This window comes from Oryx dammah, unplaced genomic scaffold (assembly GCF_014754425.2).
Source record: "Oryx dammah isolate SB20612 unplaced genomic scaffold, SCBI_Odam_1.1 HiC_scaffold_18, whole genome shotgun sequence".
Taxonomy (NCBI): domain Eukaryota; kingdom Metazoa; phylum Chordata; class Mammalia; order Artiodactyla; family Bovidae; genus Oryx; species Oryx dammah.
This window is the reverse complement of record NW_024070202.1, coordinates 162,477-187,950: the sequence shown is the minus strand read 5'-3', so window position 1 is coordinate 187,950 and position 25,474 is coordinate 162,477. Positions and strand designations below refer to the sequence as shown.

General features: G+C 39.6%; 1 pseudogene; it reads left to right on the top strand.

Annotated features, from left to right (window-relative positions):
- The window catches only part of LOC120878245, a 139,922-nt pseudogene that overhangs the window by 42,668 nt on the left and 71,780 nt on the right, over positions 1–25,474 (top strand).

The following is a 25,474-nucleotide window of genomic DNA, read 5'->3' as shown; positions in this document are numbered from 1 at the left end:
CCTAGGAGTGGGGTTGCTGGGGCATATGGTGGTTTTATTCCTAGTTTCTTAAGGAACCTGCATACAGTCTTCCATAGTGGTTCTATCAATTTACCTTACCACCAGCAGTGCAAGAGGGTTCCCTTTCCCCCACACTCTCTCCAGTTTTCATTGTTTGTAGACTTTTTGATGATGGCCATTCTGACTGGTGTGAGGTGGTATCTCTTTGTGGCTGAGCGGTAAAGAATCTGCCTTCCATGGGAGACCTAGGTTTGATCCTTGAGTTGGAAGGGAGGGCATGAAAACCCACTCTAGTATTCTTGCCTGGAGAATCCAATGGACAGGCGAGCCTGGAAGGCTTCAGTCCTAGGGTGGCACAGAGTCAGACAAGACTGAAGTGACTAAGCAGCAGCAGAGGTAGCAGACTTTTGAATGATGGCCATTCTGCCTTGTGTGAGGTGGTGTCTCATTGTAGTTGTGATTTTCATATTCTATTCTATTCTAAATCGACATTGACAAGATAGTGCTTGAAGCTTGAAAGTATTACTACATTTGGATTGTCAAGTTGATCTGCAAGGAACATTTCAAGAGAAGCAAAAGCATGGGAAATAGTAATAAATATGTGGGGCTATAATAACAGCAGTTAGCTTTAGTGATGTTTTAATAAGTGCAAACCATTTTGGATAGCTTAAGTACCACGTGAAGACTACCTTTATGGCAGCTGTACTTGCAGTACCATAAAGTAACAGTGCCATTTGAAGGTGGCAGCCATGGAAGGAGATAAAAAGGGCCTGATCTCTTTAGGTGTGACAGCCACTGCTTGGTGATGCAGCACCGTGTTTGAATTCAGCATCCTGGTTCTGTCACATAGCAACTGTGATATCTTGGCACAGCCTGCCTTAACCAGGTTAAAAGTAGGGTATTTCTTCCAAAGCAATTAGGAAACTTTCATACAACTCATTGTTATCATTCATTCTAGCAGAGTATCTCTGAGAGCCTTCCACAGAAGTATGTGGATCATTTACCTGGAACTGCTGGTCAAAGAAGAAAAAAGACATTAAATGGACCAGTAGAAGGTAAGACCTGTATTTTACAGAAAAATCATTTGACAGAACATTGAGTGAAAATGGGAATGCTGATACATTCTAATAGGCAAAGAAAATCACCTGTCGGACGGGTAGTGAGAAAAAAGATGAGAAAAGGAGGGCAATTACATATCTTATCAGGTGTCTACCACAGATTACATTGAAAGTTCAGTTTAAGGAGCTAAATTATTAGTTCTTAGACTTACTTTGCAGTCCAATGTTTAAGACTTTGTCCGGTTAAGACTCTCCAATGCAGGTGGTGCAGTTTCGATCCCTGCTCAGGGAATTAAGATTCCATGTGACACATGACCAAAAACAAATTATTAGTTCTGTTTCAAGATACTCTACGACCTAAGGAAAGTCAAGAAATAAGAGACAAGAGGGAATGGAGGATGAGAGAGGCAGAGGGTACAGGGAGGAAATGAAGAAAAGGAAGCACAGGTCTGTGAGGGAAGGGAGCAATAAGTAATGAAGGTCTTTAGATAAAGGGAGAGTATTTGACATGGATGGTGAATTTGAAGTAAGCTTCTGCCACCAAAACTTGTCAGAGAAGAACAGCAAAGTTCTTGCCTCTTCCTGTTTACTCGTTATTAGGAAGACATTCAGAACTGCCATTCCTGGGTGTGCAGAGTGGTGTGTCATCCTCTGGGGGAGCGTGGGCATAGGTCCTCAGCTGTAATGTGTGCAAATTGGTGTCATACGAAATGTTGCTGCTTCCCAGCATGGTGTCACATGGGACAAAACAAGAGAGCTGGAAAGGAGAGAACAGGGGGCGTGATGGGGAGACTAAGGATCCCACAGCCTCATAGGGAATCCACTGGAAGGTTTCCAACTTCTAATGCCATTCCAGTTTGGGGGGATGTGTTTGCATGAGGAAACAGAGGCTGAGATTTCCGGAAAATGAATTAAGTTGAAGTCATGTAGAAGCAGACTCCGTGTAGACCAGAGTTTCTCAAATTTTAATTAGTCGCTTGGGGACCATGTGTGAAGTGCACATGCTGAGCAAGAGGTCTCAGATTCTGTGCTTCTAACAAGCTCTCTGAGTAGCAAGGGTGTAGCTTTGCATATAGAGAAGTCTGGAAGAAGAGCACTGAATAGTGCAGGACATAACAGGACCAAGGAAAAGCATTATTTTGTGTTTCTTTCTGAGCATGATTATACCCAGAGGGAAGCAAAGAGTTGAAGTAGCAGTTATAGGTGTAAGATACCATTGCTAAGCAAAGAGGGAGAAAGAAATGGTAGGTGTCAGGGAATGTTTAACTTTAGGACTCATGTATGTTGTTTTCTGTCTCTCATGAACCCTCTGTTCCTTATCAGCTCCTGGTATACAGGAACAAGTGGAGCGGCACGCTGTTCCCAGGACTGAGGTCATGGGACAGAACACATACATGGATTTCTTTCAGTAACTTTTACCCTACAGTAAAACTGTTTAGTCACGATCCTCTTACTCAAGATATGGATTGTCTTCTGGCCTTTGACAATTGTTATTCCTTGTTATTCCCTTGGTAATGGTTGTTATACATCTGACTTTTGTTCTTTTCTTAACTTTATTTTTTTCCCTAAAGCTTCCTTGTATAACAATAAACTCACACAAACATGAATAATGCACCCTTGTTCCACCAGAGACTTGGGTCTCCCGTGTCCTTCTTTCCCTTTCTGGCTAGTTCTTTGCAGCATGGAGGCCTGCTGAGCTCACTTTCCTGCCCGGGCTTTCAAGATCTTCTTGAGAGGACACCCTGTGCCTTAGTGAGCGGTACAAGCCCTATTCTAGGGCTTTATTGGTTTTCCACATAACCCAGGGAATATTAGTCCTTCTCTTTTGCTTTTTTTTCATTGACTCTGGTCCACCAGGCCCCAGTCTGTAAAGACCACAGGTAGAGATGATCCATAGAAAGGATGTCAAGGGGGGAAGATATAAGTCCACAGATCCAGAGATTACCATTTAGGGAGGAGAGACTCTAATGAAAGGACAAAGGGAGGAAAGGATGGCCTTAGGGAGGTGAGTTTGGAGTTGATGAGGACACTTGAGAGAACTCCTTCTAGATGACTTCAGTATATTTATCCTGAAAAGAGATAAGATCATTATTGCTCCAGAGAATCCTGGAGGTGGAAGGGGGTGCTAGAAGTGGGGGAAACCACAGCCCCTCTGAGGAACTCTTAGGCATCAAAGATATATGTTGTACTGGTGTTTGTTATTCAAATTAGATTAATTTGAAAAAGGAGGCATTGACTTTTTTAAAAATAAAGATAGCTGATTCTTTGTAAGTTGTTTCATAGAAGTCCTTTGAAGCATTAGCATGATGTATCAAACCAAACTAAATTTTGAAGCCAAACAGATTAATAGGGTTCATTCCCTAAATGCTAGAAATACTTTTAATAAATACTACACTGGTTTTGAAACATGCAAGATTTTTAATTTCTAATAATTCTGTGGCAATTAAATGTATTATTTCCTTTTGATAATTATATTTCAATATTGAGAATTTAGTATACATAATTTCCTAGATATGTCTTATATACCTTCTTGCATGAGTGGATTGAGAAACTTTAAGATGGATAGACTAGAGGAGCCAAGACAAGTAGGCATACTAGTAGCCCACATGGATATGGAAAAAAAAAGAATATTTTTTATGAGCCATTTTTCTACAAGTGTATATCCAGGCTAATCAGTTCATTACTCTGTCTTTGATGAGAAATGAATTATACATTCTGGTGAACTGTCATTCCAGCTGTGCACTTGTTAAATGACTAGACAGATTGAAGAACATGATAAATACATATTGAATAATGGTGGAAATGATAACTGCTGTGTTGCATTCAAGATACACTGTTGCATTTTACCATCAGCTGTCACATTTATCTTCTTGGGTTCATGACTTGCTCCTCTGATTGAGACCCACTGTCTCCTCATCAGTCAGCATGTTCACATTGGTCTATGTGTGCTTTAATGTTTTATAAAGCCATTGAAAACGTGATGTTACTTTTGAAATCTTAACTGCATGTTTTGGTGAGCCCATATTCTTATTTTTTCTTCACTATCTTTAGTATGTCTGTCTTACCAGTGTCCTAAGATCCCCCTAAAAACAAGACACTAAAACTGAATGTATTCAGTGCCAAGGCTGAGCATGAGGATTCTGCTCGGTACTAACTCTGCATGAATGTACAGCTGGCTTTCATATTTACATGTAATTAACTCTGTGTTCCTTTTTCCTTTTAGATTCTCCTGGGAAATATCCTAATGTGAAGGTAAAAACGTTTATGATTTTGTCTTGAAATCTGAACTGTGGATAGTGTTCTGTGTACATTATTTAGTAATCAACTTGTTTCCAAACCCCATTCAGCCAGCAGTCAGAATGAAAGAGTCTGTTCCTAATGAAACAGTTAGAGTGAAGGATTTATAAACATCCAGTTCAGGTAAATTTTGCAGTACACAGTTAACTCTGGAAGGAGGGACACTGAACTATTTGAAATGCTCAGTCTTCATACTTCTAATATTTTCTTTACAAATTTAATTGAAGAATTGGACATACATAAGGCAAATGTAATTGTTGATACTTGTGTTTTGAAACAAAAGATATTCACAAGGATAAGAACAAGAAATTTTTAAATTGTAAGCTTCAACTCAACATGTTTCTGTATATGCTTCGACACTCTGAAGTTCTCAGTTTGGAATCTCTATACTTCTCAGGAACTCTCTGAGATTAAATTTTAGACTCTAAGTTTTTTCCAATGTCCAAAAATGTTTGAACTCTAAACTTTCCCTAGAGTAAAACTTCACTTGCTAATATGTCAGTTGTATTTCAGCTTATAATTGTTTCATTATAGTGTCGTTACCCAGATGAATGTAGGCTAATCAGATATTTTGATGAGCAGACTGTGTATGTGCGTGTTTGTATGTGCATGTGTTTGTGTGTGTGTTTGTGTGTTTGTGTGTGTTTGTGGTGTCTTTGATTATTAGAAGTAGGGGAAGTAATCATAGTTTAATGACTGCTGGGTAGACATAATCTTTTGAAACAGTGATTCTGAAAGTTGTTGGCTTTAGGATCCTATTATACTTCTAAAAATTATTGAGAATTCCAAGGAACTTTTGTTTATGTCTATTGATGTTTACTATATGGGAGTTCAGTTGAGTTCAGTCACTCAGTCGTGTCTGACTCTTTGCGACCCCATGGACTGCAGCATACCAGGCTTCACTGTCCATCAAAACTCCCGGAGTTTACTCAGACTCAAGTCCATTGAGCTGGTGATGCCATTCAACCATCTCATCCTCTGTCTTCCCCTTCTCATCCTGCCTTCAGTCTTTGCCAGCATCAGGGTCTTTTCCAGTGAGTCAGTTCTTCATATCAAGTGCCCAAAGTATTGGACACCTGATTGGACTGATTGCTTCAGCATCAGTCCTTTCAATGAATATTCAGGAGTGAATTCCCTTCGGATGGAGTGGTTGGATATCCTTGCAGTCCAAGGGACTCTCAAGAGTGTTCTCTAACACTACAATTCAAAAGCATCAATTCTTCGGTGTGCAGCTTTCTGTACAGTTCAACTCTCACATCCATACATGGCTACTGGAAAAACTATAGCTTGGACGAGACAGACTGATGTTGGCAAAGTAATGTCTCTTCTTTTTAATATGTTGTCAAGGTCGGTCATAACCTTTCTTCCAAGCAGCAAACGTCTTTTAATTTCATGGGTGCATTCACCATCTGCAGTGATTTTGGAGCCCCCCAAAATAAAGTCTGACACTGTTTCCATTCTTTCCCCATCTATTTGCATGAAGGGATGGGACCGGATACTATGATCTGAGTTTTTTGAATGTTGAGTTTTAAACCAACCTTTTCACTCTCTTTCACTTTCATCCAAAGGCTCTTTAGTTCTTCGATTTCTTCTATAAGGGTGGTGTCATCTGCATATCTGTGGTTATTGATATTTCTTCTGGCTATCTTGATTTCAGCTTGTGCTTCATCCAGCCCAGACTTTTGCATGATGTACTCTGTGTATAAGTTAAATAAGCAGGGTGACAATATACAGCCTTGACGTACTCCTTTCCCTATTTGGAATCAGTCTGTTGTTCCATGTCCAGTTCTAAGTGTTGCTTCTTGACCTGCATACAAATTTCTCAGGAGTTAGGTCAGGTGGTCTGATATTCCCATCTCTTTAAGAATTTTCCAGTTTGTTGTGATCCACACAGTTAAAAGCTTTGGGGTGGTCAATAAAGCAGAAGTAGATGTTTTTCTGGAACTCTCTTGCTTTTTTGATGATCCAGTGGATGTTGCCAGTTTGACCTCTGGTTCCTCTGCCTTTTCTAAATCCAGCTTGAATATCTGGAAGTTCATGTTTCATGTGCTTTTGAGGCCTGGCCTGGAGAGTTTTGAGTATTACTTTGTTTGCGTGAGATGAGTGCAATTGTGCTGTAGTTTGAGCATTCTTTGTCATTTCCTTTCTTTGGGAGTGGAATGAAAACTGACTATTTCCAGTCCTGTAGCCACTGCTGAGATTTCCAGATTTGCTGGCATATTGAGTGAAGCCCTTTCATAGCATCATCTGTTAGGATTTGAAATAGCTCAACTGCAATTCCATCATCTCCACTAGCTTTGTTTGTAGTGATGCTTCCTAAGGCCCACTTGATTTCACATTCCAAGATGTGTGGCTCTAAGTGAAGGATCACACCATCGTGCTTATCTGATTCATGAAAATATTTTCTATATAGTTTTTATGTATATGTTCTTACCACCTCTTCTTAATATCTTCTGCATCTGTTAGGTCCATACTATTTCTCTCCTTTATTGTGCTCATTTTTGCATGAAGTGGTCCCTTGGTATCTCTTACTTTCTTGAGGAGATCTCTAGTCTTTCCCATTCTATTATTTTCGTGTGTTTCTTTGCATTGACCACTGAGAAAGGCTTTCTTATCTCTCCTTGCTATTCTTTGGAACTCTGCATTCAAATGGGTATATCTTTCCTGTTCTCCCTTGCCTTTATCTTCTCTTCTTTTCTCAGCTATTTGTAAGGCCTCATCAGACAACCACTTTGCCTTTTTGCATTACTTTTTCTCTGGGATGTTCTTGATCAATGCTTCCTGTACAATGTCCCGAATCTCTGTCCATAGTTCTTCAGGCACTCTATCAAAACTAATCCCTTCAATCTATTTGTCACGTCCACTGAATAATACTAAGGGATTTGATTTAGGTCATACCTGGATGGTCGAGTGGTTTTCCCTACTTTTTTCAATTTAAGTCTGAATTTGGCAATAAGGAGTTCTTGATCTGAGCCACAGGCAGCTCCCAGTCTTGGTTTTGCTGACTGTACAGAGCATCTCCATCTTTGGCTACAAAGAATAGAATCAGTCTGATTTTGTCATTGACCATCTGGTGATATCCATGTGTAGAGTCTTCTCCTGTGTTGTTGGAAGAGGGTGTTTGCTATGACCAGTACGTTCTCTTGGCAAAGCTGTTTGCTTTTGTCCTGCTTCATTTTGTACTCCAAGGCCAAATTTACCTGTTACTTCAGGTATCTCATGAATTCCTACTTGTATATTCCAGTCCCCTATATTGAAAAGAACATCTTTTTTCAGTGTTAGTTCTAGAAGGTCTTGTAGGTCATCATAGAACCGTTCAACTTCATCTTGTTCAGTGTTACTGGTCAGAGCATAGACTTGCATTACTGTGATATTGAATGGTTTGCCTTGGAAATGAACAGAGATCATTATATCATTTTTGAGATTGCATCCAAGTACTGCATTTGGGACTCTTGTTGACTGTGATGGCTACACCATTTGCTCTAAGGGATTCTTGCCCACAGCAGTAGACATAATGGTCATCTGAGTTAAAGTCACCCATTCCAGTCCATTTGGGGGCTTCCCTCTAGCTCAGTCTGTACAGAATCTACCTGCCATGCAGGAGACCCAAGTTCAATACCTGGGTCAGGAAGATCTCCTAGGGAAGGAAATGGCAACTCACACCAGCATTCTTGCTTGGAAAATCCTATTGCCAGAGGAGTCTGGCAAGCTATAAATAGCCCATGGGGTCAGAAGCATCGGACATGACTTACTGCCTAAACCACAACCAGTCCATTTTAGTTCACTGATTCCTAAAATGTCAGTGTTCACTCTTGCCATCTCCTGCTTGACCGCTTCCAGTTTGCCTTGATTCATGGACCTAATATCCCAGGTTCCTATGCAGTATTGCTCTTTACAGCCTTGGACTTGACTCCCATCACCAGTCACATCCACAGCTAGGTGTTGTTTTTGCTTTGGCTCCATCTCTTCATTCTTTCTGGATTTATTTCTCCACTGATCTCTAGTAACATATTGGACGCCTACTGACCTGAGGAGCTTATCTTTCAGTGTCCTATATTTTTGCCTTTTCATACTGTTCATGGGGTTCTCAAGGCAAGAATACTGAAGTGGTTTGCCATTCCCTTCTCCAGTGGACCATGTTTTGTCAGAACATTCCAGCATGACCCACCTGTCTTGGATGGCCCTTCATGGCATGGCTCCCTCACAATTTGATTGAGTTATACAAGTCTGTGGTCCATGTGATCAGTTTGGTTTATTTTCTGTGATTGAAGTTTTCAGTCTGCCTGTCCTCTGATGGATAAGGATAAGAGACTTATGGAAACTTCCTGATGGGAAAGACTGACTGAGGGGGAAACTGGATCCTGTTCTGTTGGGTGGGGCCATGCTCAGTAAATCTTTAATACAATTTTCTATTGATGGATGGGGCTGTGTTCCCTCCCTGAGGCCAAACTATGGTAGAGGTAGTGAAGATAATGGCACCTCTTTCAACAGGTCCCATTCATGCACTGCTGCACTCAGTGACCCTGACCCTGCAGCAGGCCACCTCTAACTGTTGCCTCAGCCAGAGACTCCTGGAAAATAAAACAAAAAAGATAAAAATATAGGCATACACAATCATAATGGCTAATTCCATTAGTCATTAGTGTTCTGATATCACATATCCTGTGTCTGGAGAACTCCTGTGTGCACTCAGAACATAACTGAGCATGGAAGTAACATTTAGAGTTGTTGTGAAAAGAGTTTTGACCTCTTGGATCCCCTGGCCCAGTGGGTCTCTGGACCTCAGGAATTCTCAGGCCACACTACAGAACTACCATTTTAAACCATTGGCATGGTTGGATGTGAAATGATAAAGGGACCCTTGGAAACAGTGGAAATAGTGTCAGACTTTATTTTTTTGGGCTCCAAAATCACTGTAGATGGTGATTTCAGCCATGGAATTAAAAGACGCTTACTCCTTGGAAGAAAAGTTATGACCAATTTAGATAGCATATTCAAAAGCAGAGACATTACTTTGCCGACTAAGGTCCGTCTAGTCAAGGCTATGGTTTTTCCTGTGGTCGTGTATAGATGTGAGAGTTGGACTGTGAAGAAGGCTGAGCGCCGAAGAATTGATGGTGGTGTTGGAGAAGACTCTTGAGAGTCCCTTGGACTGCAACGAGATCCAACCAATCCATTCTGAAGGAGATCAGCCTTGGGATTTCTTTGGAAGGAATGATGATAAATCTGAAACTCCAGTACTTTGGCCACCTCATGCGAAGAGTTGACTCATTGGAAAAGACTCTGATGCTGGGAGAGATTGGGGTCAGGAGGAGAATGGGATGACAGAGGATGACATGGCTGGATGGCATCACTGACTCGATGGACATGAGTCTGAGTGAACTCCAGGAGTTAGTGATGGACAGACAGGGCGGCCTGGCATACTGCAATTCACGGGGTCACAAAGAGTCGGACATGACTGAGTGACTGAACTGAACTGTGTTGACACGGGTTTAAAGTTTCACTTTTACGTTTCTTGCTTGTTTCTTTGATTTTTCTTAAGGAAGTTAGATCTGAGAATTCCTTTTTTTTAAAAGCAAATATTTCTGTGTTGCATTCATTCTTCCCTCATGGTGCTCTGTGCTCTTTGGATCCAGTGTAATCCTAGACTTATCCTATTTTCATGTGGAAACAATTAGTCACCCACAAGACTATCATGTCTCATATAAGTTTATGATGTCTATCAAGGGTTTAAAAAATCAGTTCTGAGGATATTGATAATTTGAAGAAAGACCATCTCATTGTAATTAAAGAAGTTGTCATTGGTGGTGGTGTTCAGTCGCTAAGTCAGATCCAACTCTTTGTGAGCCCATGGACTGCAGCACGCTAGGCCTCCCTGTGCCTCACCATCTCCCAGAGATTGCCCGAGTTCATATCCATTGCATCAGCGATGCTATCCCACCATCTCATCCTCTGCCATCCCCTTCTCCTCCTGCCCTCAATCTTTCCCAGCATCAGGGTCTTTTCCAGTGATTCAGCTGTTCACATCAGGTTCCAAAAGTATTGCAGCTTTAGTTTCAGCATCAGTCCTTCCAGTGAATATTCAGCATTGATTTCTCTTAGGATTGACTGGTTTGATCTCTTTGCTGTCCAAGGGACTCTCAGAACTCTTCTCTAGCACCACTCTTTGAAAGCATCAATTCTTCAGTGTTCAGCCTTCTTTATGGTCCAACTCTCACATCTGTACATGACTACTGAAGAAACCATGGCTTTGGCTGTACGGACCTTTGTCGCAAAGTGATGTCTTTGCTTTTTAATGTTGTCTAGGTTTGTAACATTAATTAAAGTAGTAGGATTCATGAAAAGTGTTTTTAAAACCATGGTCTCTAGAGCACACAGTGTTATAAGGCATAATTAAGTGTAAAATAAGGTAGATATACATTTTCTCAATAATATATTTTTATGTTGAAACATAGTCATGTATGGATGTGAGAGTTGGACTATAAAGAAAGCTGAATGCAGAAGAATAGATGCTTTTGAACTGTAGTGTTGGAGAAGACTCTTGAGAGTCCCTTGGACTGCAAGGAGATCTAACAAGTCCATCCTAAAGGAAATCAGTCCTGGGTGTTCATTGGAAGGAGTGATGTTTAAGCTGAAACGCCAATATTTTTGCCAACTTATGAGAAGAGCTGACTCATTTGGAAAGACCCTGATGTTGGGAAAGATCGAGGGCAGGAGGAGAAGAGGACGACAGAGGATGAGATGGTTGGATGGCATCACTGACACAATGGACATGAGTTTGGGTAGACTCCAGGAGTTGGTGATGTACAGGGAGGCCTGGTGTGCTGCAGTTCATGAGGTCACAAAGAGTTGGACACGACTGAGTGACTGAACTGAACTGAACTGATGCTGAAAAAATAATTATTGGTAAAGTTATTATGGAATACAGAATATGTAATAAAAGTTGAGTGAATCAAAATCAGTAATACTAGGCGATTAAAAAGGAGAAGAAATGAGACACACAGGTTTACATTTCTTCATGAATGTCGGTGACATGTGAGATACTGTAAGCTGTGAAGGACTAGTGAGTTTCAGGGGAGAGGAGGACATGGATCTGATTTTCTGAGAAAAACTTTGTATTCTTACTCACATTCTAATAGATGGAGACTTTGTTTTCACATTTTTCAAATTGGGCTTCTGCTGCTTTGAGCCTCAATAATGAGACTGGTCAAAGAGCCAGACATTTGAAAGCTGATGGTCAGTGTGTGTTGGTGTCCCATTCAATGACCAAAAATCAGTCAGCATCCACAGAATTTGGACAGAAGACCATAATAGATAAAATGAAGACAAAGACTGCAGCAGTGTTCCTGGTAGGGATTTACTCGTTCCATCAGCTATGCAAGTCGGAGCTGCCAGGAAACAGAGGAAGGAAAGAAGGTAATGCAGAAGCCCAGAGCACTCAGCTGTGGGCCATCTGGGCATGGCATTCCCATCCTTCTGATGGTTCCAAATTAAATTCTGTGGCAAAATCTTCCTTGTGCTGACTCCTTTTATGCAACCTATAGCCAATCAATGCCTCTTAGCAAGGTGTTTGCATTCTCCTTCTGACCATAGTAATACAATAAATAACAAAGACAGTTAGGGAAAAGTAAGTTCGTTTAGGCTAGAATTTAGCATACACCTGAGAGTGGGTAGCAGAATTATGTTTAAAACTCTGGGACTAGTTGGGAGACTAGGTAGCCATCTAGAGACTGCCTTCTCAAAACGGGACTTCATAGCAATGTTTTTATATGGCTGTCAATTCATAAGTATTAGTTATGATTATATTTAGTATAACTGCAAAAGCAACTCTGATAACAAATACTAAAATATTTCTTGTGTTTTCCATGACTTCATATTTTTTAGAATTGGCTTTCACAGTGGGAATGGGAGTCATGGGAAATTTGCTACATAGTACCTCCTTATCAGCTGTGTTCACATAGTATATCAACTTGTTTTAGTATTTGTAATAAATTAAGAGTTCACATGGGAGGTTGGTATAAAGGAGTGCTGTATCACTTAAAAGCAGTATATAGAAAGTAAATTCTGATTCTACTAGGATGCCCAGTCTATTGAGTAACCACGTCTAAGAATGTGTTGTCCATAAATATTAATTAATTTAGCACCCTTAATCAGTCATACGGTCAGGACTATGGTAAGAAATCATCCATTGTTTCTGTTTTCACCTCTGTAATTTTTCTTTTCTATCCTCACCTTGTATTTATAGAATATTCTGTTATCTCCTCGAATACTGACTACAGGCTCTAAACTCAATGTGTTTTGTCTTTTTTTCTTGTAATCTATACAACTGAGTCATTTGCTCTTGTCTCTCCATGAGCTTGGTAGGTCCAGGAAAAACAAATTCAAATAAAATACCTACACGAGTCCCTTCAACACTGGATGATGTGAGATTGGAAAACTATAAAATAGATAGAAGCCACTTCAGTCGGTTCATGTTGATCATTTTCTTCTCAGTCAATACGTTTTGTAAAATAACAAGCAGTTATTTTATCCTTCAGGGTCCCTAGATTTGTACATTTATTGGTTTCTTAAAGATTTATTCTATACTGTACCCTGAAAGTTTTATATCCTTAATATTTCTGTAAACACTCCCTCAGTTCAGGCCTGCATCAGCTTGTTATTCCCAGTATTAATGGCTTCAGATTTGCTTTCCTCCAGTTATTTGTATGCCCTTCAGATTCCTCCTTCCTGTGGTGTTTAGAGTCACCAATCTCAAAAGCACATGTGACCATGAGGCACTCTGAGTTACATTAATGTCTAGACCTTTTAAAGCGCCATTGATGTTCTCATAATCTGACTTCTGCCTGACCCTCTATCTCTAGACCTTTCAGTCCTTTGCTCTAGAATTCTGAACTGCTGCTGGTGCCCTCGTCACTTGTCCCTGTTGTTGTTGTTCAGTCGCTCAGTCGTGTCTGATTCTACGCTGCCCCAGGGACTGCAGCACACCAGGTTTCCCTGTCCTTCACTATCTCCCAGCGCTTGCTCAACTCATGTTCATGGAGTCGGTGATGCCATCCAACCATCTCATCCTCTGACATTCCCTTCTCTTCCTGACTTCAACCTTTCCCAGCATCAGGGTCTTTTCTAATGAGTCAGCTCTTCGAATCTGGTGGCCAAAGTACTGGAGCTTCAGCGCCAGCATCAGTCTTTCCAATGAATGTTCAGAACTGATTTTCTTCAGGATTGATTGGTTGAATCTCTTTGCAGTCCCAGGGACTGTCATGAATCTATTCGAACAACACAGTTGAAAAGCATCAGTTCTTTGGTGCTCAATCTTCTTTTTGGTCCAACTCTCATATCCATACATGACTACTGGAAAAGCCTTTGCTTTGGGTAGGCAGACGAACCTTTGTCAGCAGAGTACCATCTCTGCTTTTTAAGATGCTAAATTTGTCATATCTTTTCTTCCAAGGAGCAGGTGTCCTTTAATTTCATGACTGCAGTCACCATCTGCATTGCTTTTTGAGCCCAAGAAAATAAAGTCTGTTTCTGTTCTCACAGTTTCCCTATCTCTTTGCTACGAAGGGATGGGACTGGCTGCTATGACTTTCGTCAGTCCCATCCCTTCACTTTGGACAAATATCTACCGTGTGGTGTGTGTACTTCTCTCCCCATCTTGCTACAGCCTGAAATGCTCTCCCTCTCCTGCTCTCTGTTCCCTTGAACTGTGTAAGTCTGCACTCAGGCATTATCTCTAGAAAAGCCATCCCTGACACCTTTTTCTACATTTTTCGTTAAACTCCAGTGTCTAGTACTGAACGGAAACCAGAGAAATAATTATTGAATAAGAGACACTGGGGCTCTGTATCAGCCTAGAGGGGTGGGATGGGGAGGGAGATGAGAAGAAAGTTCAAAAGGGGTGATATGTGTACACTTATGGCTGATTCATGTTGAGCTTTGACAGAAAACAACAAAATTCTGTAAAGCAGTTATCCTTCAATAAAAAAATTAAATTAAAAAAAATGCTATATATACCGAGGTGACTTTTAAGAGCTTGTCCTCTGCAGTCTAGGAGCCAAGAGGACAGACATGTAAAGAAATAATTTACAGTTCAGATCTATATCTATCACTAGAAAAACCTAGAAAGATACATTAGAAAAGTCTTTAAAGTACTAAGGGAGCTATAAGGAAAGACATACCTCTTTATCAGGGGAAAGGTGGCAGTAATCAAAGACAACTTCACAAAGCAGGTTGAGCCTTAAAATATGAAAAGTAATTTTTTTGGGAGAGTACAGGGAAGCATTTAGATGAAGGAACTGATAAAAGCTAAAAAGGAAGAGGAATTTTGTAGACCATGAATAATGTTGCAGTTGATGCTTGGCATGTTATGAAGTAGAGAAGAGAATGTATCGTGACTTTATATGTCTGTCCTGTATTTTGTTTGGTTTCTGATTGTTTTCTTCAGTGCTGTTTGGATCAATATGTGACTGAATCTTTGAGCTGTTTATGTGCCTATAATCTGGTAACGTCTGGTATTTCCCAAATGGTTTGTTGAAGTTTTTAGGTCATTGGAAGTATTTCTTAAAGAAGTAAATATTCAGCTGAAGATTAAGATTGATTTAATTTGTCACTTCATACAATATTTTAGATCTATGTTTTAAATGAGGATTATAAAGATGGACTCGATAAAGGACAGAAATGGTATGGACCTAACAGAAGCAGAAGATATGAAGAAGAGGTGGCAAGAATACACAGAAGAACTGTACAAAAATTATCTTCATGGCCCAGATAATCACGATGGTGTGATCACTCATCTAGAGCCAGACATCCTGGAATGTGAAGTCAAGTGGGCCTTAGAAAGCATCACTTCGAACAAAGCTAGTGGAGGTGATGGAATTCCAGTGGAGCTATTTCAAATTCTGAAAGATGATGCTGTGAAAGTGCTGCACTCAATATGCCAGCAAATTTGGAAAACTCAGCAGTGGCCACAGGACTGGAAAAGGTCAGTTTTCATTCCAATCCCAAAGAAAGACAATGCCAAAGAATGCTCAAACTACTGAACAATTGAACTCATCTCACATGGTAGTAAACAATGCTCAAAGTTCTCCAAGCCAGGCTTCAACAATATGTGAACTGTGAACTTCATGATGTTCAAGCTGGTTTTAGAAAAGGCAGAGGAACAAGAGATCAAATTGCCAACATCCGCTGGACCATCGAAAAAGCAAGAGAGTTCCAGAAAAAAACATCTATTTCTGCTTTATTGACTATGCCAAAGCCTTTGACTGTGTGGATCACAATAAACTGTGGAAATTTCTGAGAGAGATGGGAATACCAGACCACCTGACCTGCCTCTTGAGAAATCTGTATGCAGGTCAGGAAGCAACAGTTAGAACTGGACATGGAACAACACACTGGTTCCAAATAGGAAAAGGAGTGCATCAAGGCTGTATATTGTCACCCTGCTTATTTAACTTATATGCAGAGTACATCAAGAGAAATGCTGGACTGGAAGAAACACAAGCTGGAATCAAGATTGCCGGGAGAAATATCAATAACCTCAGATATGCAGATGACACCACTCTTATGGCAGAAAGTGAAGAGGAACTAAAAAGCCTCTTGATGAAAGTGAAAGAGGAGAGTGAAAATGTTGGCTTAAAGCTCAACATTCAGAAAATGAAGATCATGGCATCCGGTCCCATCACTTCATTGGAAGTAGATGGGGAAACAGTGGAAACAGTGTCAGACTTTATTTTTGGGGGGCTCCAAAATCACTGCAGATGGTGACTGCAGCCATGAAATTAAAAGACGCTTACTCCTTCGAAGAAAAGTTATGACCAACTTAGACAGCATATTCAAAAGCAATGACATTACTTTGCTGACTAAGGTCCATCTAGTCAAGGCTATGGTTTATCCAATGGTCATGTATGGATGTGAGAGTTGGACTGTGAAGAAGGCTGAGTGCCGAAGAATTTATGCATTTGAACTGTGGGGTTGGAGAAGACTCTTGAGAGTCCCTTGGACTGCAAGGAGATCCAACCACTCCATTCTGAAAGATATCAGCCCTGGGATTTCTTTGGAAGGAATGATGCTAAATCTGAAACTCCATTACTTTGGCCACCTCATGTGAAAAGTTGATTCATTGGAAAAGACTCTGAGCTGGGAAAGATTGGGGGAAGGAGGAGAAGGGGATGACAGAGGATGACATGGCTGGATGGCATCACGGACTCGATGGACGTGAGTCTGAGTGAACTTCGGGAGTTGGTGATGGACAGGGAGGCCTGGCCTGTTGCAGTTCACGGGGTCGCAAAGAGTCGGACATGACTGAGTGACTGAACTGAACTGAACTGAACTGATGTCTTTTATCTAAACATTCTAATAATTTTAACTAAACATCCAGATCTGTCAAGAGAACTAGACTTGGAAATGATAGCAGAGGAAGAACAAGAAAAACGATGAAGATGAGAATAACCATGAACAGGTGTGTAAAAATGTAAATTTCAATATCTGGTGTAGTACTGTATGAGAAAATGTGTATCAAACAAGGCAAATTACAATGGAAAGAAAAGTTAAAACCCATCACAAATGAGTTAAAGTGGAAGTTCAGTGAAATTTTGTGAGGAATACCAAATTACCATTTGTCCTGAGGCAGATCCACTATGTGATAACCCTAAAGAAGGAGCAAACCAAAAGGAAATATCTCCTAATCTCACAAATAATATACCTGACTGTGAGGAAAAAGATGCATTTGGAGTATCTGTCTCTCTAGTATTCCAAGCATTTCCTGAACAAAAAGAACCCGGTCTCAAAAATGTTTTTCTGTGGTCTGTAAACTTTGGGTCCCTTGGATAGACTTGTGGGTCATCTTCGAAGCTTTGTTTCCCTGAAAATTATCAAGTAGACATTGAACATTTGTTTATGAAATTTGAGGAGAGTTTTTATAATGATACAGAAAATAAAAAAGCAGGGGAGCCGGTAGTTATATTTGAAGTGAAAGACCAAAAGATTGATATGCAAATGTCACAAAATATGAGGCAAGATCCCACGAATCGAAAATTAGACATGGGACAGGCATGTCATTCTAGTCTGTGGCTTGTCTACCTTGGTAAGATGAAACAAATAATTCAAATAAAAATTCACGTTCCCCTTGCTGTTGTTAAAATACTGATCTGAAAAATAAAGCAATACAGGACTGGTCCCAGAAGCCACTGCATGCAGATAATTGCAGCTCTAGTGACAATAAAAGCATGGAACCCGAGTTAGAAAATGGGAATTCTTCTCCACCTAATAGTTACAGTGCATCTGAAGTGTATGTAAATGAAGAATTAGAGAAGGATATGCAAAGGTTTAAGAATGAAATAGACATGTTTCAAGTAGAGTTGCTGGCTCTGGAAAAAGAGAAAATTTAACTTCCAAAAGAGTTTCTCATTTTCTCTTGCTTTGGTTTTTCTCTTTCTTGGTGATGTGGTCCATTTTGATTTTCCATTTGAGAATAAAGTGGGGTCATCCAAAGAGGTAATTGTGTAGAAATTGATTATTATCTCAAAACAGGAATTCAGGAAACTCTTTTCATGGCTTTTGTCCTTCAATCAATTCTAATATCTAATTCTTCTCCATTATCTTCATATGGACTGGGAAACTCATTTAGCTATGAACCATGTCGTCTTCTGAGCCAGAATAAGCACCAAGGAAATTGCATAAGAAGAATAATCAGCTAGAGTTTTGCCTCTTTTTTTCCCTTTAACCCTGTTGGGTTAAATATAAGTTATATTTCCATAGAATGGAAGAAGGCACTGACTGAGAGATGGGACATGAACATGTGTTCCCTCTAATCTCTTCATTGCGGTTGAATATGTGTGATCGTCTCTGCTTTCCACAATCGCTGGGCACTTAGATTTCCAGCATGGCTGCTTCAGGATATTTTTAATAACAAATATATGTGCTCCCACATATGCTTTAATCAGCACTCTCAGATGTTTCTTTTGAGACAGACATTTCCATTATGTTGTTTACTAAAATGTAGAAAGTTTTGACATGTGTGATTTTGTTTCATAGATTGTGTGTGTGTGTGTGTGTGTGTGTGTGTGTGTGTGTGTGTGTGTGAAAGTTGCTCAGTCATGTCCACCTCTTTGTGAACCCTTGGACTGTAGCCTGCCAGGCTCTTCTGTCCATGGAATTCCCCATGCCAGAAAGAATACCAGAGTGGTTAGCTGTTCCCTTCTCCAGATGATCTTCCTAACCCAGGGATCGAACTCAGGTCTCCCGCATTGAAGATGGATTCTTTAATATTTGAGCCACCAGGGAAGCCCATAGGTAGTATAAACCCTGAGCAAAAAAGAAAAAAAAATCAGTGTTTATCTAAAAAGGAGAAGACTGAGTTTTGAGATGCTGTGAGATTTTTCTTTCTTCAATAATAGATTTTTTAAATTGTTTGTTTGCTCTTTTGTGTAAGAGGTGCTTTGACTGAGTTTGAACAGCAGACAAAAAGACAAAAAAAAAAAAAGAAAAAAGAAACGAAAAAACTAGGTATTCTCCTGTTTAAAAGAAAAAAAATAAAAAAGGAGATGAGCCCTACCCCCAACTAAGGTATTGAGTTACTGTGCCAAAGTCACGCTTTTACCTTATCTGATTAATCTGATGAATTTACTTGGCAATTTATAACATTCAACGTTCCAGAATTGTATCATCTCTTTTGGTGCCATAAAATGCTAGGGAGTACCAGTTTAGGGGCCATAAACAAAACCTTGAACATTTTTTTTTTATTTTATTGCTGTTTTTGGTAAATAGTGGGGCAATACTAGGTAATTATTTCTATACCCTCTAGCTCTAAGGTTTGATGGTTATTGAATGTGGACTTGGGAACCATTACTTATATTCCAGAATTTCACACTAACTAACAACTCATCAGTTTCATTCTGCTCCTTGTATTTTGGTAAACTCTGGTTCATTTAATTTAGTGAACACCATCACCTTTTTGCTATCTCCTGGATCCAAATGAAAAAAGAATTGTAAAAGGCAGAAGGGAAAGAATAGCTTTAGTGCAGAGAGAAGAATGTTTCCTTTCTGAGGCATGAAGGTGTCACATCCTCTGCATCCAGCTGTTTAATGGAAAATCCAGGTGGTAAAGACAAAAGAGGACAGACTTTGTGTCTTTGTCTTTTTATTTCTCTGTCTCTGCCAGTCAGATGGGGAAGACTGAATATGAATAATTGCATCTTATTAAGAAAGCCATTTTTGAAACTTTGGGAATTTTGTTTCTTTTCCTCAAACAGAAAGGAGCAGATTTTACAAAAATTTCAGTTACTTGTAAGTGGCAAAATTAAAATAAACACAAAAATATTTTTATCACTTAAATTCAGGGCGAATACTGAGTCAAATAATAAAATTGAAAACAAAGATCTTTAAAATCAATACATAGCAATTATTCTTAGTGTCAAACTTCCATTAAAGGTTGAAGAAGAAAAGAAGCACAAAAGTAGTGATTGGAAGTATCAGAGAACGTGTGGGATGCTGCTGATGAGAGTGGATTGTTTCAGCAGAGAAAGAGTGGAGGAAACAGCAACCAGGAGTTTCCTGCTATGCAGAATGAGGGTTCTGATAGGTAATCCTATATCAATATTTAACAGCAAGTCCCTTTTTATTTTCCTATAAAATAATTTCTAATTTGAGCTAATGTTTGTGATGTACAGATTTTATATTTTACTAGAGATATAGTTATTTTTAATACTCTTGTCCTTTAGCCTTATTACTAGAGTTCCTTTGTTAACATACCACCATGTTACATATTAGAGTATTCTGGATTTGACTGCATATTTGCCTTAATCAGTGTGTTGTATATTTAAACGTGTTTTGTCACTAATGAAAAGTCCTCATTTCAGTTTGAGGACTTCTTTCAGCATTTCTCATGAGGCGGGACTAGTGATGATGAACTCCCTCAGGTTTGCTTTGTCTGGGACAGTTTTTATTTCTGTTTAATTTCTGAAAGACAACTTTTCTGGAAAGAGTACTCGTGGCTGGCAGGTTTTTCTCTTTTAGCACTTTGAGTATGTCCATGGAGGGAGGCCAAATTGCTGTTGGTGGTGGGAGAGCTGATGAGGCATCGGCCTTTCATCCATGAAAGTAAAAATTAAAATAAATAAATAAATAAATTTAAAAAAAAGTGAACTCCTCCCCTGGCCAAATATTTTCTTGGTTTCTTCTTTCATGGTATATGTGATTCTCATATCATTTAAAATGCCACCTGAATTAAGTGTGGCTTTTCTCTGTGAATTCTCTTTTTCATTTATTTTTGGTTGTGCTGGGTCTTTGCCACCACAGTGCTTGGGCTTCTCAGTGTGGTGGCTTCTCTGGATGCTGAGTGTGGACTCTAGTCTGCTGGCTGCAGTAGCTGTGGAGCATGGCTTAGTTGCCCCATGGCATGCAGGATCTTCCCTGATCAGGAATGGAACACCTGGCCCCTTTATTGGTAGGTGGAGTCCTAAGCACTGGACCGCCAGGGAAGTCCCTAAATTCACCATTATTATATTTAGGAGCAAAATAAAAAATACAGTGTAAATCTACTTATGACTCCCATGTCAAAGAGTCAAGGCGCTTAGCCAGTGGACTCCAGATTTTCAGTGTAGCCCTTGAGGTTCCTCTCAGTGTCTTTCCAGATACATCTCTCTACTTTCTTGCATGTATTTTGTGCTCTTCCTTCTTGGTTCCTCGGAAACAAGCCAGATGCCCTGTGCCTGACGTTTGTGCTCACATTCAAATCTCCAAGTAGGATGATTTTCTCCCTTTTCTGTTTCTCATGACCTCTTCTCTTCACTTCTTCTGCAAATCCTTCCTTATTTCACTTATCACTTTCATATATCAAGTTTATACATCGTATTGTATCATAATCATATCTGTGTTTGAAGGAAGAATTTTTTTTTTGCATATGGTTAGTACTCTATAACTGTCTTGTGAATTAATCAATGACTTAAGATGGGTAAGAGTTGGAATTTTATAAGAATTGGTTGTTTTTTATTCTTTATCAGTTGAATTATTAGAAAACATTGGCTTTTTTGTGGACTTTTTAAAGTAGCGGCCCTGGTGTGCACAGGAAGGGAGTAAAGAAAAAGAACGATGACAAATGGACACCTGAAGAATGTGTGATTGCACCAATATTTGAAAAGACCAATTCACTGACTGGTGGTCTGCTGCATGTGAATGATGACAGCATTTTAAGGGAAGTGGATCAGGGTGATGACACATACATTCTCCAGATTCCTTGTTTGTAGGGGAAGAAATATTAGCACTGAATACTTCTTCTGGAAATAGAGCAGCATTATACAGTGCTCAGGCCAAGACAAGAGATTTCTCAACTCTAGTGGACGAACACTGCTGAAAGGTTAAGATGAGGACCAGTGCCTTTGGCCAGCAGTCATTTCATTAAATAGTCCCCTTGGAAGCTGGATTGTAATGAATACACATAAACATTCAAGGGAATGTTATTGGGACAGGCAATGAAGAACTGGATGGTAACTGAAGAGGAATGTGGAGTTCACAGGTGTTACTTGTTTTATATTAAGAAGGAAGCTTTTAGAGTATGTATGCTATTGGAGGGAGAAGGCAATGGCAACCCACTCCAGTGTTCTTGCCTGGAGAATCCCAGGGACGGGGGAGCCTGGTGGACTGCCGTCTCTGGGGTTGCACAGAGTCGGACACGACAGAAGTGACTTAGCAGTAGCAGAAGCATATTATTGGAAATGAGCCAGCAGAGGGCTTGATTATTTAGTTTAGTCTTGTTTGCATTTCCAATACTAGAAAGCTTATTGATTGTATGACATTATCTTTAAACTATTACAGTAAACTAATTATGCATCATACTTCCATTCATGTATAGTTTTATGGTAAGGGCTTGTTCATTGGTTCTGAAGTGTAATATTTCTATGTAATGGAATATGCAGATGATTGCTTAAATTAATTCTATCATATATAGATTTTCAAAAATCACATAATTGTGAATTTTACAAACACAGGCTATACTGAGTAGGATATGGTCATTCCTTGATGATTGTAGTTGATAGTAACATGGTGAGTAGCTATGATTTTGTAAGGTGCTCTGAAACATCACAGCATATTAACTTCATAGTTGTTTATAGATTCCAGGGAAAAAGGGAAGATTTTGTTTATATTCAATAGAAAAACATTATTAGCAGTCTTTCACAAATTATTCCTTTTGCATGATAAAGATCTAAATGACAAAACCCGTGCTTCCTTTACTAAGCGTGTCATTAACACATATTGTGTGCTCAATACATGTATGTCAGATGCATGAAGAAACAGCAGAATTGGTGAATGAATGCCTATTGATGAATTTCTTTACAGAAAACAAAACTTTATTGACAGTAGATTTGCAGGCTTGCCTACCTCTGAAGTCTTTTTAATTTTTGAGAAATATGTTTTAAGATTCAGAAATCATTATTTATAGCTATAGCTAGACCTGAAATAATACTATAGATTCATTTGCTATTGTATTACTTAAAAGGACTTTTCAATATTACTTTCTCAGCATATTTCGGAAGAGAAGTGTTGAAGCCAGACTTCCTGGGTGTGAATTCTGGGTCTGTTAATGATATGCTGAGTGAGCTTGGGCAAGTGCCTCAGCCTTTGTGTGCTCCATTTCTGCCTATACCTATCTCCCAGGATGACTGTGAGGATTAAAATGCCTTTAAGAGATGTCAAGTGTTTCTAATAATGCATGGCTGATGCATAGGATGTCCTCAAAAAGCTAATATCTTGGTTATTCAAATGGATTTCTTTGTTAGAAGGACTGAAGGGATACCTCCCAGATAAGTCATATTGCCATAAAAGTTAGTTCTTATGGAAAAGGACAGGTGCAAAAAACACTGGTATACTGTTTCCTATCAGACAATACAAGTAACTTTATGTTTTTCCTTTTCCTTGGATCTAATTTTAATACTTTATTAATATTACTGATGTATTTTCTGTGTCCTTTAATGCTGCTCTTATTTATTTCTGCATCCTTTATAGGCAATTACTTGCCAATGCAAAGAGTTTATATTAAAAATAAAAGTTTAGATATTGTTTGTATTTTTGAATATTTAATATTAGCCTGAAAAGAATCATTTGTTCTTCTAGGCCTGCAAGGAAAACACTGTATGAAAAGAAGAAGATATAGTAAAACAAAATGATCTTTCAAAAATATTATCCTTGTCGAAAATACTTTGTCAAAGGATTAGTGGTAAAATAGAAACTCTTCCTCTGTTGTAGAGAAGTTTACTTTGAACACATCATTTAGAAACACTGTTGATAAAGTTATCATTTTGATAAAAATCTCTTCTTTTAAGAAATGTCTGTTTTTGTTTTGATACAGAGATTTATTACCTCTGTACACTTGGTGTATTTATACATATTTTAAGGACATTGTGAAACAGTATTGTTTACATGTAGGTCAAAGAACAAATTAATTACGTGAACGAACTGGATGATTTAACTCAGTCATCTGAGACTGTTTCTGAGGATGGGGAAATGCTTTACTCTACGAATTCCATGTTGCAAGTAGAACCTCTTGACGTGGGGTGTACAGGTGGGACTGCAGTGTAAATGTTAATGGAAAGCCTGTCTGTGTATAGAGTAGTGATATATGCACACCTTGTCAGTACTGCTCTAGAGCCAGGGATATACTACAGTGCTGTGCATCTCAGAAGTTTGTTTTGCATTAAAACGACATGAAAGTGAGTGTATACTCTGCGCCACAGGGCTATGATCCTCTCACTCCCTGTACCTTTTGTTGACTCTTCTTTCCTATGCCTTCACCCATGGTCAGGTCAGCATCATTTTCCTCCTAGAGTAACTGAAATAATCTCAGGACTTCTTTCCCTGCAGCTCCACCTGACAAAACCTCGGTCTGCACAGCAACTGTAATTATTGCCTATTTTTAAACATTCAGGTCTCATCAAGCTACCCCCTTGCTTCAAGCCCAACTGTTGCCTCTCTTTGCTGCATGGTTAAAGGTCACAATTGTGTAGTTCAATCTGGTTTTAGTTTTCACCCTTCTTTCTACATGAATTCTAGAATCAGCTTTTCAGTTCCCTAAAAGTCTGCTGGTCTTAACGTTTTCATTTTCCTTCTATTCAAAATACTTTGTACTTTCTCTTTTCATTACCTCTTTGATCCAAGGGTTATTTAGATCCATGTGATTTAGTTTTCAAACATAGAGAGTTTTCCAGAGATCCATCTGTGCTCTTGCTTCTCATGATTCCTTAGGTGCATTCAGAGGAGCCCTGGGGCTAGGGCTGATTATTTCCTGCCTTGGAGGCAAGACCTTGCTGACTACCCTGTTCATTCTGCTGGTACCTAGGAGTTTTTCCAGCCTGGCTCATGAGAATAGATAGAATTCCTGGGACTGAGTGAGCACCAGTCACAGGTTCCTATAGTCTTTTCAGATGGTTTCTCCCTGGTCTCAGGTGGTTTCTCCCAGATGGGCTCTGTTCGTTCCTCTGCTGAATACCCGAGGGGCTCCTCCTCAGATCTCCAGGGTCCTTTTTCTTTCTGTTCCACTCTCTCCTCTCCGCGGTTCTGATCTGTGATCTCTGCCCACTTTGGTTTCATCATACTGTCAGCTTCATCACCTCCTGTCAGGGAGTCTGGCTGACTCAGCTTCCATTTCTTCTCCCTGTATTTGGGCCTGGAAATTCTCTCCAGGCAGTGAGCTGGGGCATTCCTTAGGCTAACCTCCTGTGTTTCCAGGATAATTGTCTTTCATTCCGTGAAGTCCTTTGTCATGAAAATCATTGTTTAATGCACTTTGTTGGCGTCGTTTTTGCTTGCTCCACCGAAGAAGGTAAATCAGTAGCTGTTCACTCTGTCTTGGATAAAAACATAATGGCAGCTGGAGACTGTCCACAGGGTTGTCCTTCCTGCTCTACTTACGACTTCCTGCTCGTCCTTCATTTCTCAGTGTGACATCTTTTCCCCAGGGAAATCGTTCCTGGACCCAGTCTATGTCAAATTCTGTTATGTGATCATATAACTCTCTTTTCTTAGAGTATCTATCTGAGTTCATAATTATTTTATTTGTCTTTGTCTTCTACTAGACTTCAAGCTAAACAAGAGCCAGGCACATCTGTTTTATTTGCAGAGCTTAGAATAAT